Here is a 13,462-nt window from a genome sequence, read left to right as displayed (position 1 = left end):
TCACCTTGGGCAGGCGGCATGGCACGGGGTGGCCACGCCACCCAGCGGTCGGCGTTGGTCGTCGAGTCGCCAGACATGGATGCGATGAAGCAGTGAACACATATCGGCGGAAGGAAGACTCCGGCACACCCCTACCTGGCATGCCAAATGTCGGATATCGGGTTCCGGCAAAACCCTTAAGGTTTGAACACTGGGGTGCGCATGAAGATCTCTCCCTACCAAAACACACCCTCAACCTCGCCGTAGTATCTAAGCTAGATCGATGAACAACACAAGAGACACAAGATTTATATAGGTTCGGGCCACCGTTGTGGTGTAATACCCTACTCCTGTGTGTGGTGTGGTGGAATGCCTCTTGGGCTGATGATGAACCGTACAAGGGAAGAACAGCCTCGCAAGGAGAGGTGTTCTTGTGTTTGGTGGTGTGCTTGAGGAGGAATCGATCCGTCCTCTCTATGGTGGTGGCTAGCCCTATTTATAGAGGCCCTGGTCCTCTTCCCCAATATTGAGCGGGAAGGGATCCAACAACGGCCATTTCGAAAGGGGACAACTAGTACAAGCTATTCTGACTAAAGGTGGTCTTCGCCTGCCAAAGGCACTGGTGATGACGCCATCTTGGGCCCCATGATGACCTCCGTCCTACCATCCTGCTGGTCTCGGTCTTGTTGCACCGATAAGGAAACCTTTGCCTGCTGCCCCGGTACTCCGCGCCTGTGCTTGCCCCCTTTGCACCAAAGAGGAAACGAGGACACTGTATGGGCTGGCACCCGCCTGGCCTTGGTCGTCATGGCTTGCGTCATGGACACCTCGCGAGGTACCCCTCGCCTTGATCTCTCCGCCTCCTCGCAAGCCTGCCTAGTGAGGCCGCCCCTGGGAGGCCTTGCGTTGTCTGCCCCGCGAGGCTTGGCCCCTCGCGAGGGTCTTGAGTGCTTGGTTTATGAAGATGGACCGTACTGGGCCACCGATTGACCCACGCAGCAAGCCGTGGGCAGGCAAGTCTGGGGACTCCCGTTCCCAGAACGCCGACAACTACCACATGAGTGACATGAGTGACTCCACCATACGTGACAGTGAGAGCATTTCCTATGAGAGGATGAGTGTGACCACCACTAGCCCCACACATGAGAGCATTCCACACATTCTATGTGAGGTTGAGAGCCATTTGAGTGACTCCACCAATGATATGAGTGAGTGCATCCTTGAGGGAGTGAGTGAGCCACACCACTTAGTGAGTGAGGTAGTTGAGACGGCATGTGAGGCCACTATGATTTCTAATGACTTAACCTCTACTCCTAGTGTGTTTTCTCCTTTGGTGCTAGGTCTCCTACATGATTACACGCCTATCCTCGACGAGTCCATCCCTCCAATGGAGACGACGATGGCCACAGTGGATGACGATGCACCCCCCACATGGTTCCATCAAGATGAAGATGACAACGAATGGATCTTCGACACCTCACCTACAACACATGAGCGACGCTCCAAAGGTAACATAGGTGATCATGCTTCTCTTGTCCCACTAGTGGACTCTCTTGACATCGATTGCTCCCATGATGTTGATCACCCTATGGATTCATCACATACTATGTCTTGTTTCGATATGCCACCCATTTATGATGAATATGATGATGAGCATGTTGAGTTGCCTAGTTGTGATGCTATGCTTCATAGGATATCATGTGAAAATTCTATTGGTCACGTCATGTTTGATAATCCTTTAAACTTGTCATATGCTATGAGTGAGATCTCCCATATTGCATCATTTCAATCTCAACATAGTAACTATGCATGCCCCATTAAAATAAATCATATTTGCACTTGTGGCATAGATGACGAGATGATGGTCATTGGCTTTTGTTTTTCATGTGATGATATTGCCATGCTTCCTTTACATGATTTGCACAATTCATCTACTATGTCATGCCATTATCACACATAACCAATATGCATTGTTTTGAATGTTGTCGCTCCATGTGATGTTTCCATTAATGCTCATGAGACCCCCATAGTTTCCTCATACATATTAGGATATTTTGATGCATTCCATACCTTGCATGATTCCCATAATTGTGTGCACCATATGCATTCCATGAATAACAATGCTCTATATATTTCTCGTGATGCATTACACAAGTCTCCATTATGCCATGCATAACAACAAACCTCTCATGATGGATGACATGTTTCTATATCACGCATATCATTTATTTGAGTATTGGATATTTGGTGCTAACCAACACAAGCACGCCTGCATCCTGATGGATGATGTGTACATATACCACGCACACACAATTTCCCTTTGTCTTTGTTTTGTGTAGGTACTCACATATACTCGTCTACCTCTCAATCCCATGAGTTGACGAAATGAGCTCTTGAGAGCAACAACGATTTGGGATCATGTGGATTGTCCTTCCCACCGTTCTCTTCGCACAACGACTACGTGCATCCCTTTTACTTGGCTCTCACGCGGCTATGGGCTATTTACCACTTGTCACCTTATGGCCATACTATCGTGTTCACTTTGCATGTTATGCCTCTTTACATGATTTTGCCATGCAATTGTGACCCTTGCTTGCATCTACCCATGATTCACCATTATGTTACTTCTATGTGTATTTGTATGCTTGGTGGAGATCCTTGTAGCTATTACCATGATCTCTTTGCGGCACATGCTATTGATGCTTGTTGTGTTGGGAGAGTCATGATGTCCCATTGCTATTTACATACGGCCTCTTGCCAATACAATGATGATACTTTCCTGATATCTTGCTTTCATGCTTGTGCTATGTCATGTAAATTATGCATGCCCACTATTTGCACACATTACATGATTTCCATGATTACCTCTAGTATGTTGCACCTTTGCACTACTAGCTTGCTTGACTTGTTTACTATGATCGCCTGCTTTATCGCATCACTCATGTTCCATTCTTACTCTCTTTCTTGGGTTGATGACATATATGTTCATGCCTCTCACATGATGTATCTTGCTCATTGTCAATTGCCTCCAATAGTTGCATTTATGCTTACTGATCGTGGAGACTTGGACATATTATTGTGAAGCATGCTTGTTTGATTGAGCCTCTTGTATTTGGTTGTTCTTGCATCATAGGCCTCCATACTATGAAATGCTCCCTTGTCCTTTCTTATGATGAGCATGATGCATACACTTGTTGGGTATCTTACCACACGAATGATAGGTTTTGCATTTCCACTAACCTCATTTGTTTTTCCGAGTGTTTGTCATGTTCTTTCGTTTTGAAGAATTCACAAGGCATTACCGTCGTGAGACATATTGGTTATGTGAAGGAATACATGATGTGCAACTCCAACATCTTCAGGAACATTCATGAGGTGAACTCCTTCCATTTGAGCCATCCTCAAGTATGCATATTGGATGGGTCATTCTTTCATTGTTGTTTCCTTCTTGTTGTCTACATGATACATCTCGCAAACGGAGGAGCAACATTGGCGATTGGCTCTATGGACCTTCAGACTTATTGGATGCACCTTCAGACTTCCACTCATGCCACGACATCGAGCATTGGTACATCAACACTCCTTCGGCACATTTCACTCACACCTCCATATTTGTTGATTATGCTCCCACATGTCATGCTCGATGGACATATCATACTCACCACAAGTTTGCACCCTATGCATGGATTGACTCACATTATGCTTGCCTTGTTGCATCTATTTCCATGTCATCCATGATATATGAGCTTGTGCATTTCCTTCGCAAATTTGTTGTGATATACCTCGATGGCATATTCATCCATAATGATCACATTGCCCACTATCAATTGCATGACCACATACTCACATTGAGAACCAATTACCATGTTCATGCTTTTGATACACCGTCCCTTTATGACATCATTTTGCACAATGGTAGAATTTGTCACTTTGTGCACCATGCTAATTACCCCATGAATGCTTTGCATATCATTCTATATCATCTTGATAAGCTTCGTGGCTTTGTTGCAGACAATCTTGCCGAACGGACTCATACTTACTTGATGGACACCTTGTGTGCGCTAACCGTTGTATTTCCGAGTGTTGCTTGTGTTTGCTCTTTTTGCATGTATACCACTTCTAAGACATCTTGGAGTACTTGTCTTGCGCAATGTCTTCAACTCCGTCTGACTACAAGTCCGTCCACGACAACCGTTTCCATGGTGATGAGGTTTTCGATCCGAGGTCGGATCTTTCCCAAGGGAGGGGAGATGATGCAGAGCATCCTACGATCATCCCCATGTACACTATGACTACTCCCCAAGCCCCAAGTGCCCACATGTTGAGACCTCGAGCATACGCCATTGGACCTAAGGTGAACTCACTCCTTTCCGAATCTTCCCTTTCCGCGTGTAAGAGATGGATGCTACTTCAAGCGCGAACCTTGTGCATACTCAGGTACACTCGAGGAGACCATGGAGAGACCAAGGACCAAGGTCAAGTGTGCGCGGGAGCGAAGGAAGGAGAAGGAAGAAGAGCCAACTACTACAGCGGTCGGACATCCGGCCCCAGCTCGGACATCCAGCCCGGCCCGGACATCTGGCCCGACCCGCGGAAATCCGGCCCCTTCCTATCCAGAGAGGTCCGGAAGCGACCCCAACAGCCCGGACATCCGGCCCCATGCCCCGGACATCCGGCTCCTCCCGAAGCCCCGGACTCCGGCCTCTTCGCCCGGACATCCGGCCCCACCAATCTAGAGAGCACAGGAATCGTGCAACTCCAGCCCGGACATCTGGCCAGAGGCCCGGACATCCGGCTCTTCGTGAGCCGCCGGACATCCGGCCCCCTGCCCGGACATCCGGCGCCTGTCTGCGCATAGTGAATGAGGCAAGGGCCCATGTATCCCTTTCCCACTTACCCCTTCATGGCTTAGACTATAAATAGACCACCTCCTCCTCCTAGTTAGGGTTAGCAAAGGTTTGGTTCATATTTGTGTCACAGCTTTGCTCATTGCTACGTCTTGAGCTTGCATTGGTTTTCCTTGAAGAGGAAAGGGTGATGCAGCAATAGTAGCGTAAGTATTTCCCTCAGTTTTTGAGAACCAAGGTATCAATCCAGTAGGAGGCTCCTCAAAAGTCCCACACACCTACACAAACAAACAAAGAACTTGCAACCAACGCAATAAAGGGGTTGTCCATCCCTTCACGGCCACTTGCGAAAGTGAGATCTAATAGAGATAGTATGATAAGATAAATATATTTTTGGTATTTTATAATATAGATGCAAAAGTAAAGATGCAATTAAAGTAGACTGGAAGCAAATATGATAAGAGATAGTCCCGGGGGCCATAGGTTTCACTAGAGGCTTCTCTCAAGATAGCATAAGTATTATGGTGGGTGAAAAAATTACTGTCGAGCAATTGATAGAAAAGCGAATAATTATGAGATTATCTAGGCTTGATCATGTATATAGGCATCACGTCCGTGACAAGTAGACCGACTCCTGCCTGCATCGACTACTATTACTCCACACATCGACCGACTCCTGCCTGCATCTAGAGTATTAAGTTCATAAGAACAGAGTAACGCCTTAAGCAAGATGACATGATGTAGAGGGATAAACTCATGCAATATGATATAAACCCCATCTTTTTATCCTCGATGGCAACAATACAATACGTGCCTCGCAACCCTTTCTGTCACTGGGTAAGGACACCGCAAGATTGAACCCAAAGCTAAGCACTTCTCCCATGGCAATAAAGATCAATCTAGTAGGCCAAAGTAAACTGATAAATAGAAGAGACTTGCAAAGATAACTCAATCATACATAAAAGAATTCAGAGCAGATTCAAATATTTCTCATAGATAAACTTGATCATAAACCCACAATTCATCGGATCTCGACACACATTGCAAAAAGAGTTACATCGAATAGATCTCCACAAGAGAGGGGGAGAACATTGTATTGAGATCCAAAAAGAGAGAAGAAGCCATCTAGCTAATAACTATGGACCCGTAGGTCTGTGGTAAACTACTCACAACTCATCGAAGGGGCTATGGTGTTGATGTAGAAGCCCTCCGTGGTCGATTCCCCCTTCGGCGGAGCACCGGCGAAGGCTCCAAGACGGGATCTCGCGGATAGAGAAGGTTACGGCGGTGGAAATTGTGTTTTGTTGGATCCTTGGTTGTTTTTGGGGTACGTAGGCTTATATAGGAGGAAGAAGTACGTCGGTGGCCACCCGAGGGGGCCACGAGATAGGGGGGCGCGCCCTATAGGGGGGTGCACGCCCTACCCTCTCGTGGCCGCCTCGGCTGCGTCTTGACTTGCACTCCAAGTCCTCTGGATCATGTTCGTTCCAAAAATCACGCTCCCGAAGGTTTCATTCCGTTTGGACTCTGTTTGATATTCCTTTTCTTCGAAATACTGAAATAGGCAAAAAAACAGCAATACGGGTTGGGCCTCCGGTTAGTAGGTTAGTCCCAAAAATGATATAAATGTGTAAAATAAAGCCCATAAACATCCAAAAGTGGTAATATAATAGCATGGAACAATAAAAAATTATAGATACGTTGGAGACGTATCAAGCATCCCCAAGCTTAATTCCTGCTCGTCCTCGAGTAGGTAAATGATAAAAACAGAATTTTTGATGTGGAATGCTACCTAGCATAATTCTCAATGTAATTTTCTTTATTGTGGCATGAATGTTCAGATCCAAATGATTCAAAATAAAAGTTCATATTGATAAAAGAAATAATAACACGTCAAGCATACTAATCAAAGTAATCATGTCTTCTCAAACTAACATGGCAAAAGAAAGTTCATCCCTACAAAATCATATAGTTAGGATATGCTTCATTTTCGTCACACAACGATGTTCCCAACTTCTATACCCCCGATGACAAGCTAAGCAATTGTTTCATACTTAAATAATCTCAAACTTTTTCAACCTTCACGCAATACATGAGCGTGAGCCATGGATATAGCACTATGGGTGGAATAGAATATGATGATGGGGATTGTGTGGAGTAGACAAAAAAGGAGAAAGTCTCACATTTACGAGGAAAATCAACGGGCTATGGAGATGCCCATCAATTGACGTCAACATGAGGAGTAGGGATTTCCATGCAACGGATGCACTAGAGCTATAAATGAATGCTCAACGAAAGAAAACTAGTGGGTGCATCCAACTTGCTTGCTCACGAAGACCTAGGGCATTTGAGGAAGCCCATCGTAGGAATATACAAGCCAAGTTCTATAATGAAAATTTCCCACTAGTATGAAAGTGACAACTATGAGACTCACTGTATGAAAAACATGGTGCTACTTTGAAGCACAAGACATGAGACTCACTACATGAAGAACAAGGTGCTACTTTGAAGCACAAGTGTGGAAAAAGAGATAGTAACATTGCCCCTTTTATTTATTTTCTTTTTTTCTTTTTCTTTTTTTCTTTGGCCTTTCTTTTTTTTCTTTTTTTGGCCTTTCTTTTTTTTCTTTTTGGGCAATGCTCTAATAATGATGATCATCACACTTTCATTGATTACAACATATGAATTACAACTCGAAACTAGAACAAGATATGACTCTATATGAATGCCTCCGGTGGTGTACCAGGATGGTGCAATGAATCAAGAGTGACATGTATGAAAAATAATGCATGGTGGCTTTGCCACAAATACGATGTCAACTACATGATCATGCAATGGCAATATGACAAAAGTAAAGTATGTCATGATGATGATGAACGGAACGATGGAAAGTTTCATGGCAATATATCTCGGAATGGCTATGGAAATGCCATAATAGGTAGGCATGGTGGCTGTTTTGAGGAAGATATAAGGAGGTTTATGTGTGACGGGGTCTCGATGCACCGGCGAAGTTTGCACCAACTCTCAAGGTGAGAAAGGGCAATGCAAGGTACCAAAGAGGCTAGCAATGGCGGAAAGGTAAAAGTGCGTATAATCCATGGACTCAACATTATTAAAAAGAACTCATATACTTATTGCAAAAATTTAGAAGTCATAAAAAATCAAGCACTACGTGCATGCTCCTAGGGGGATAGATTGGTAGGAAAAGACCATCGCTCGTCCCCGACCGCCACTCATAAGGATGCACAAGCCAGGTACACTTCATGTTTCAAATTTGTTACACAACTTTAACCATACGTGCATGCTACGGGACTTGCTAACTTCAACACAAGCATTCTTTAAATTCATAATCACCCAACTAGCATGACTTTAATATCACTACCTCCATATCTCAAAACAATTATCAAGTATCAAATTGATCATAGCATCCAATTCACTTCCTATGATAGTTTTTATTATACCCAACTTGGATGCCTACCATTCTAGGACCAATTTTATAACCATAGCAAATACCATGCTGTTCTAAAAGACTCTCAAAATAATATAAGTGAAGCATGATAGACTATCAATTTCTACAAAAATAAGCCACCGCCGTGCTCTAATAGATATAAGTGAAGCACTAGAGCAAAAACTATCAAGCTCAAAAGATATAAGTGAAGCACATAGAGTATTCTAGCAAATTATAATCAAGTAGGCTTCTCCCAAAAGGTGTGTACAGCAAGGATGATTGTGGTAAACTAAAAAGCACAGACTAATATAATACACGACGCTCCAAGCAAAACACATATCATGTGGCGAATAAAAATATAGCTCCAAGTAAAGTTACCAATGAACGAAGACGAAAGAGGGGATGCCTTCCCGGGGCATACCCAAGCTTAGGATTTTGGCTATCCTTGAATATCTTGGGGTGCCATGGGCATCATCAAGCTTAGGCTCTTGCCACTCCTTATTCCATAGTCCATAAAAGCTTTACCCAAAACTTGAAAACTTCACAACACAAAACTCAACAGGAAATCTTATAAGCTCTGTTAGTGAAAGAAAACAAAACCACCACATAAGGTACTGTAATGAAATCATTCTTTATTTATTTTGGTGTTAAACCAACTGTATTCCAACTTCTCTATGGTTTATAAACTATTTTACTAGCCATAGATGCATTAAAATAAGCAAACAACACACGAAAAACAGAATCTGTGAAAAGTAGAATAGTCTGTAGCAATATGTAACTAAAGCAAACTTCTGGAACTTTAAAAATCCTACCAAAATAATAAGTCCTGGAAAATTTATCTATTGATCAGCATCAAAAATAATCAACACAAAACTAAATTCGTGCGTGCAAAGTTTCTGTTTTTTAGCAGAATCAAATCAACTATCATCATAGGTTATCCTATAGGTTCTACTTGGCACAGACACTAATTAAAGATAAAAACACATCTAAACAGAAGATAGATGCAAAATTTATTAATAAACAGAAACAAAAACAAAAAACACAAACAAAATTGGGTTGCCTCCCAACTAGCGCTATCGTTTAACGCCCCTAGCTAGGCATAAAAGTGAGGATAGATATAAGTAGTGCCATCTTTGGCACTAAATTCATAAGTAGCCCGCATGATAGATTCATAAGTTAATTTGACTTTCTTTCTTGGCAAGTGCTCCATGCCTTTCTTTAATGGAAATTGGAATCTAATATTCCCTTCCTTCATATCAATAATCGCGCCAATCGTTCTAAGGAAAGGTCTACCAAGAATAATAGGGCAAGGAAGATTGCAATCAATATGAAGAACGATAAAATCTATGGGCACCAAATTTCTATTTGCGACAATGGGAACATCATTGATCCTTCCCATTGGCTTTTTAATGGTGGAATCCGCAAGGTGCAAATTTAAAGAGAAATCATCAAGATCATGGAAACCTAGAATATCACATAAAGTTTTCGGAATCGTGGAAACACTAGCACCCAAATCACACAAAGCAAAACACTCATGATCTTTTATTCTAATCTCTATAGTAGGTTCCCACTCATCATTATGTTTTCTAGGTATAGAAACTTCCAAATTAAGTTTTTCATCATAAGATTGCATCAAGGCATCAACAATGTGTTTGGTAAAAGCTTTATTTTGACTATAAGCATGAGGAGAATTAACAACAGATTGCAACAAGGAAATACAACCTTCTAAAGAACAATTATCATAATCAAATTCCTTGAAATCCGAGATAGTGGGTTCAATACTATTTAAAGTCATGACCTCTCCAATCCCACTTTTACCAAATTTAGCATCAAGGTCTAAAAACTCCAAATTCTTGGGACGCCTTCTAGGTAAAGTTGACTCATCATCAGTCCCATAATTATCAAGATTCATATTGCAAAACAGATATCTAATAGGAGACACATCAATAACTTTGAGATCTTCATCATTATTTTCATTAAAACTAGAAGAACATGCCTTTATAAAGCAATCTTTCTTAGCATGCAATCTAGCGGTTCTTTCCTCGCACTCATCAATGGAAATTCTCATGGCTTTGAGAGACTCATTGATATCATGCTTAGGAGGAGAAGATCTAAGTTTAAGATAATCAACATCAAGCGAAAGTCTATCAACGTTCCTAGCCAAATCATCAACTTTGAGCAATTTTTCTTCCAGCAAAGCATTAAAATTCTTTTGAGAGATCAAAAATTCTTTCACACCATTCTCAAAATCAGAGGGCATCTTATTAAAATTACCATAAGAACTATTGTAGGAATTTCCATAATTATTAGAGGAATTACTAGGGAACGGTTTAGCATTAAAGTTTCCTCTATAAGCATTGTTTCCAAAACTATTCCTACCAACAAAATTCACATCCATAGATTCATTAGTATTCTCAATCAAAGTAGACAAAGGCATATCATTGGGATAAAGAGGAGTATTTTTAGTAGCAAACAAATTCATAAGTTCATCCATCTTTCCACTCAAAACACTGATTTCTTCTGTAGCATGCACTTTTCTAGAAGATCTTTCGGTGTGCCATTGAGAATAATTAGCCATAATATTATCAAGAAGTTTTGTAGCATCTCCTAACGTGATTTCCATAAATGTGCCTTCCGCGGCCGAATCTAAGAGATTTCTAGAAGCAAAGTTCAAACCGGCATAAATTTTTTGTATGATCATCCATAAATTCAAACCATGAGTAGGGCAATTGTGAATCATCAATTTCATTCTTTCCCAATATTGGGCAACATGCTCATGATCAAGTTGTTTAAAATTCGTAATATCATTCCTAAGAGTGATGATCTTAGCGGGAGGAAAATACTTAGAGATAAAAGCATCTTTGCACTTGTTCCAAGAATCAATACTATTTTTAGGCAAAGACGAGAGCCAAACTTTAGCACGACCTCTAAGTGAAAACGGAAATAACTTCAATTTAACAATATTGTTATCTGTATCTTTCTTCTTTTGCATATCACACAAATCAACATAGTTGTTTAGATAAGTAGCGGCATCTTCACTAGGAAGGCCGTCGAATTGATCTTTCATAACGAGATTCAGCAAAGCAGTATTGATTTCACAAGACTCAACATCATTAAGAGGAGCAATCGTAGTACTAAGGAAATCATTATTATTGGTATTTGAGAAATCATACAATTTGGTATCATCTTGCGCCATGGCAACAAGTAATCCAACACACAAGCAAACAGAAAAAGGCAAGCGAAAAGAGAGGAGGAGATTGGGAAAGAGAGAGCGAATAAAACGGCAAGGGTGAAGTGGGGGAGAGGAAAACGAGAGGCAAATGGCAAATAATGTAAATGCGAGGGAGATGAGTTTGTGATGGGTACTCGGTATGTCTTGACTTGAGTGAAGACCTCCACGGCAACGGCGCCAGAAATCCTTCTTGCTACGTCTTGAGCTTGCGTTGGTTTTCCTTGAAGAGGAAAGGGTGATGCAGCAATAGTAGCGTAAGTATTTCCCTTAGTTTTCAAGAACCAAGGTATCAATCCAGTAGGAGGCTCCTCAAAAGTCCCACGCACCTACACAAACAACAAAGAACTCACAACCAACACAATAAAGGGGTTGTCAATCCCTTCACGGCCACTTGCGAAAGTGAGATCTAATAGAGATTGTATGATAAGATAAATATATTTTTGGTATTTTATAATATAGATGCAAACAGTAAAGATGCAAATAAAAGTAGATTGGAAGCAAATATGATAAGAGATAGTCCCGGGGGCCACAGGTTTCACTAGAGGCTTCTCTCAAGATAGCATAAGTATTACGGTGGGTGAACAAATTACTGTCGAGCAATTGATAGAAAAGCGAATAATTATGAGATTATCTAGGCTTGATCATGTATATAGGCATCACGTCCGTGACAAGTAGACCGACTCCTGCCTGCATCTACTACTATTACTCCACACATCGACCGACTCCTGCCTGCATCTAGAGTATTAAGTTCATAAGAACAGAGTAACGCCTTAAGCAAGATGACATGATGTAGAGGGATAAACTCATGCAATATGATATAAACCCCATCTTTTTATCCTCGATGGCAACAATACAATACGTGCCTTGCAACCCTTTCTGTCACTGGGTAAGGACACCGCAAGATTGAACCCAAAGCTAAGCACTTCTCCCATGGCAAGAAAGATCAATCTAGTAGGCCAAACCAAACTGATAATTCGAAGAGACTTGCAAAGATAACTCAATCATACATAAAAGAATTCTGAGGAGATTCAAATATTTCTCATAGATAAACTTGATCATAAACCCACAATTCATCGGATCTCGACAAACACACCACAAAAAGAGTTTACATCGAATAGATCTCCACAAGAGAGGGGGAGAACATTGTATTGAGATCCAAAAAGAGAGAAGAAGCCATCTAGCTAATAACTATGGACCCGTAGGTCTGTGGTAAACTACTCACAACTCATCGGAGGGGCTATGGTGTTGATGTAGAAGCCCTCTGTGGTCGATTCCCCCTCCGGCGGAGCGCCGACGAAGGCTCCAAGATGGGATCTCGCGGATACAGAAGGTTACGGTGGTGGAAATTGTGCTTCGTTGGCTCCTTGGATGTTTTCGGGGTACGTAGGCTTATATAGGAGGAAGAAGTACATCGGTGGCGCCCAAGTGGCCCATGAGACAGGGGGGTGCCCTACCCTATCGTGGCCGCCTCGGATGCTTCTTGACTTGCACTCCACACTACTAGGAAAAGGGTTGTAGATGGGATGGACACTAATGGCGCACCAGTCATGTGGTGCGCCATTAGTATATACTAATGGCGCACCATGTTCTGGTGCGCCACTACTGTTTTTTTTTTGCAAAACTACTAATGGCGCACCGTGGCACAGTGCGCCATTACTAGTTTAAACTAGTGGCGCACTGTGCCACGGTGCTCCATTAGAATATATACTTTTTTTACTTTTTTGCAAAATTTCTAATGGAGCACCAGAAGCCGGTGCGCCATTAGTGACCACACATTTGCATATGGTGCGCCATTAGTACCAGGGTTACTAATTTTTTCTTAGTACCAGGATTCCCCACTCGATCGACCCCAACCGTACGCCACCGCCACAGCCGCCCACGCGCCCCCGTCGTACGCCGCCTCTGTCCGCCGCAGCCGCCCACGCGCCCCCGCCATACGCCGCCTCTGTCCGCCGC

This window comes from Triticum dicoccoides, chromosome 1B (assembly GCF_002162155.2).
Source record: "Triticum dicoccoides isolate Atlit2015 ecotype Zavitan chromosome 1B, WEW_v2.0, whole genome shotgun sequence".
NCBI classification, from domain to species: Eukaryota; Viridiplantae; Streptophyta; class Magnoliopsida; order Poales; family Poaceae; genus Triticum; species Triticum dicoccoides.
Note: the sequence above shows the minus strand (reverse complement) of the source record.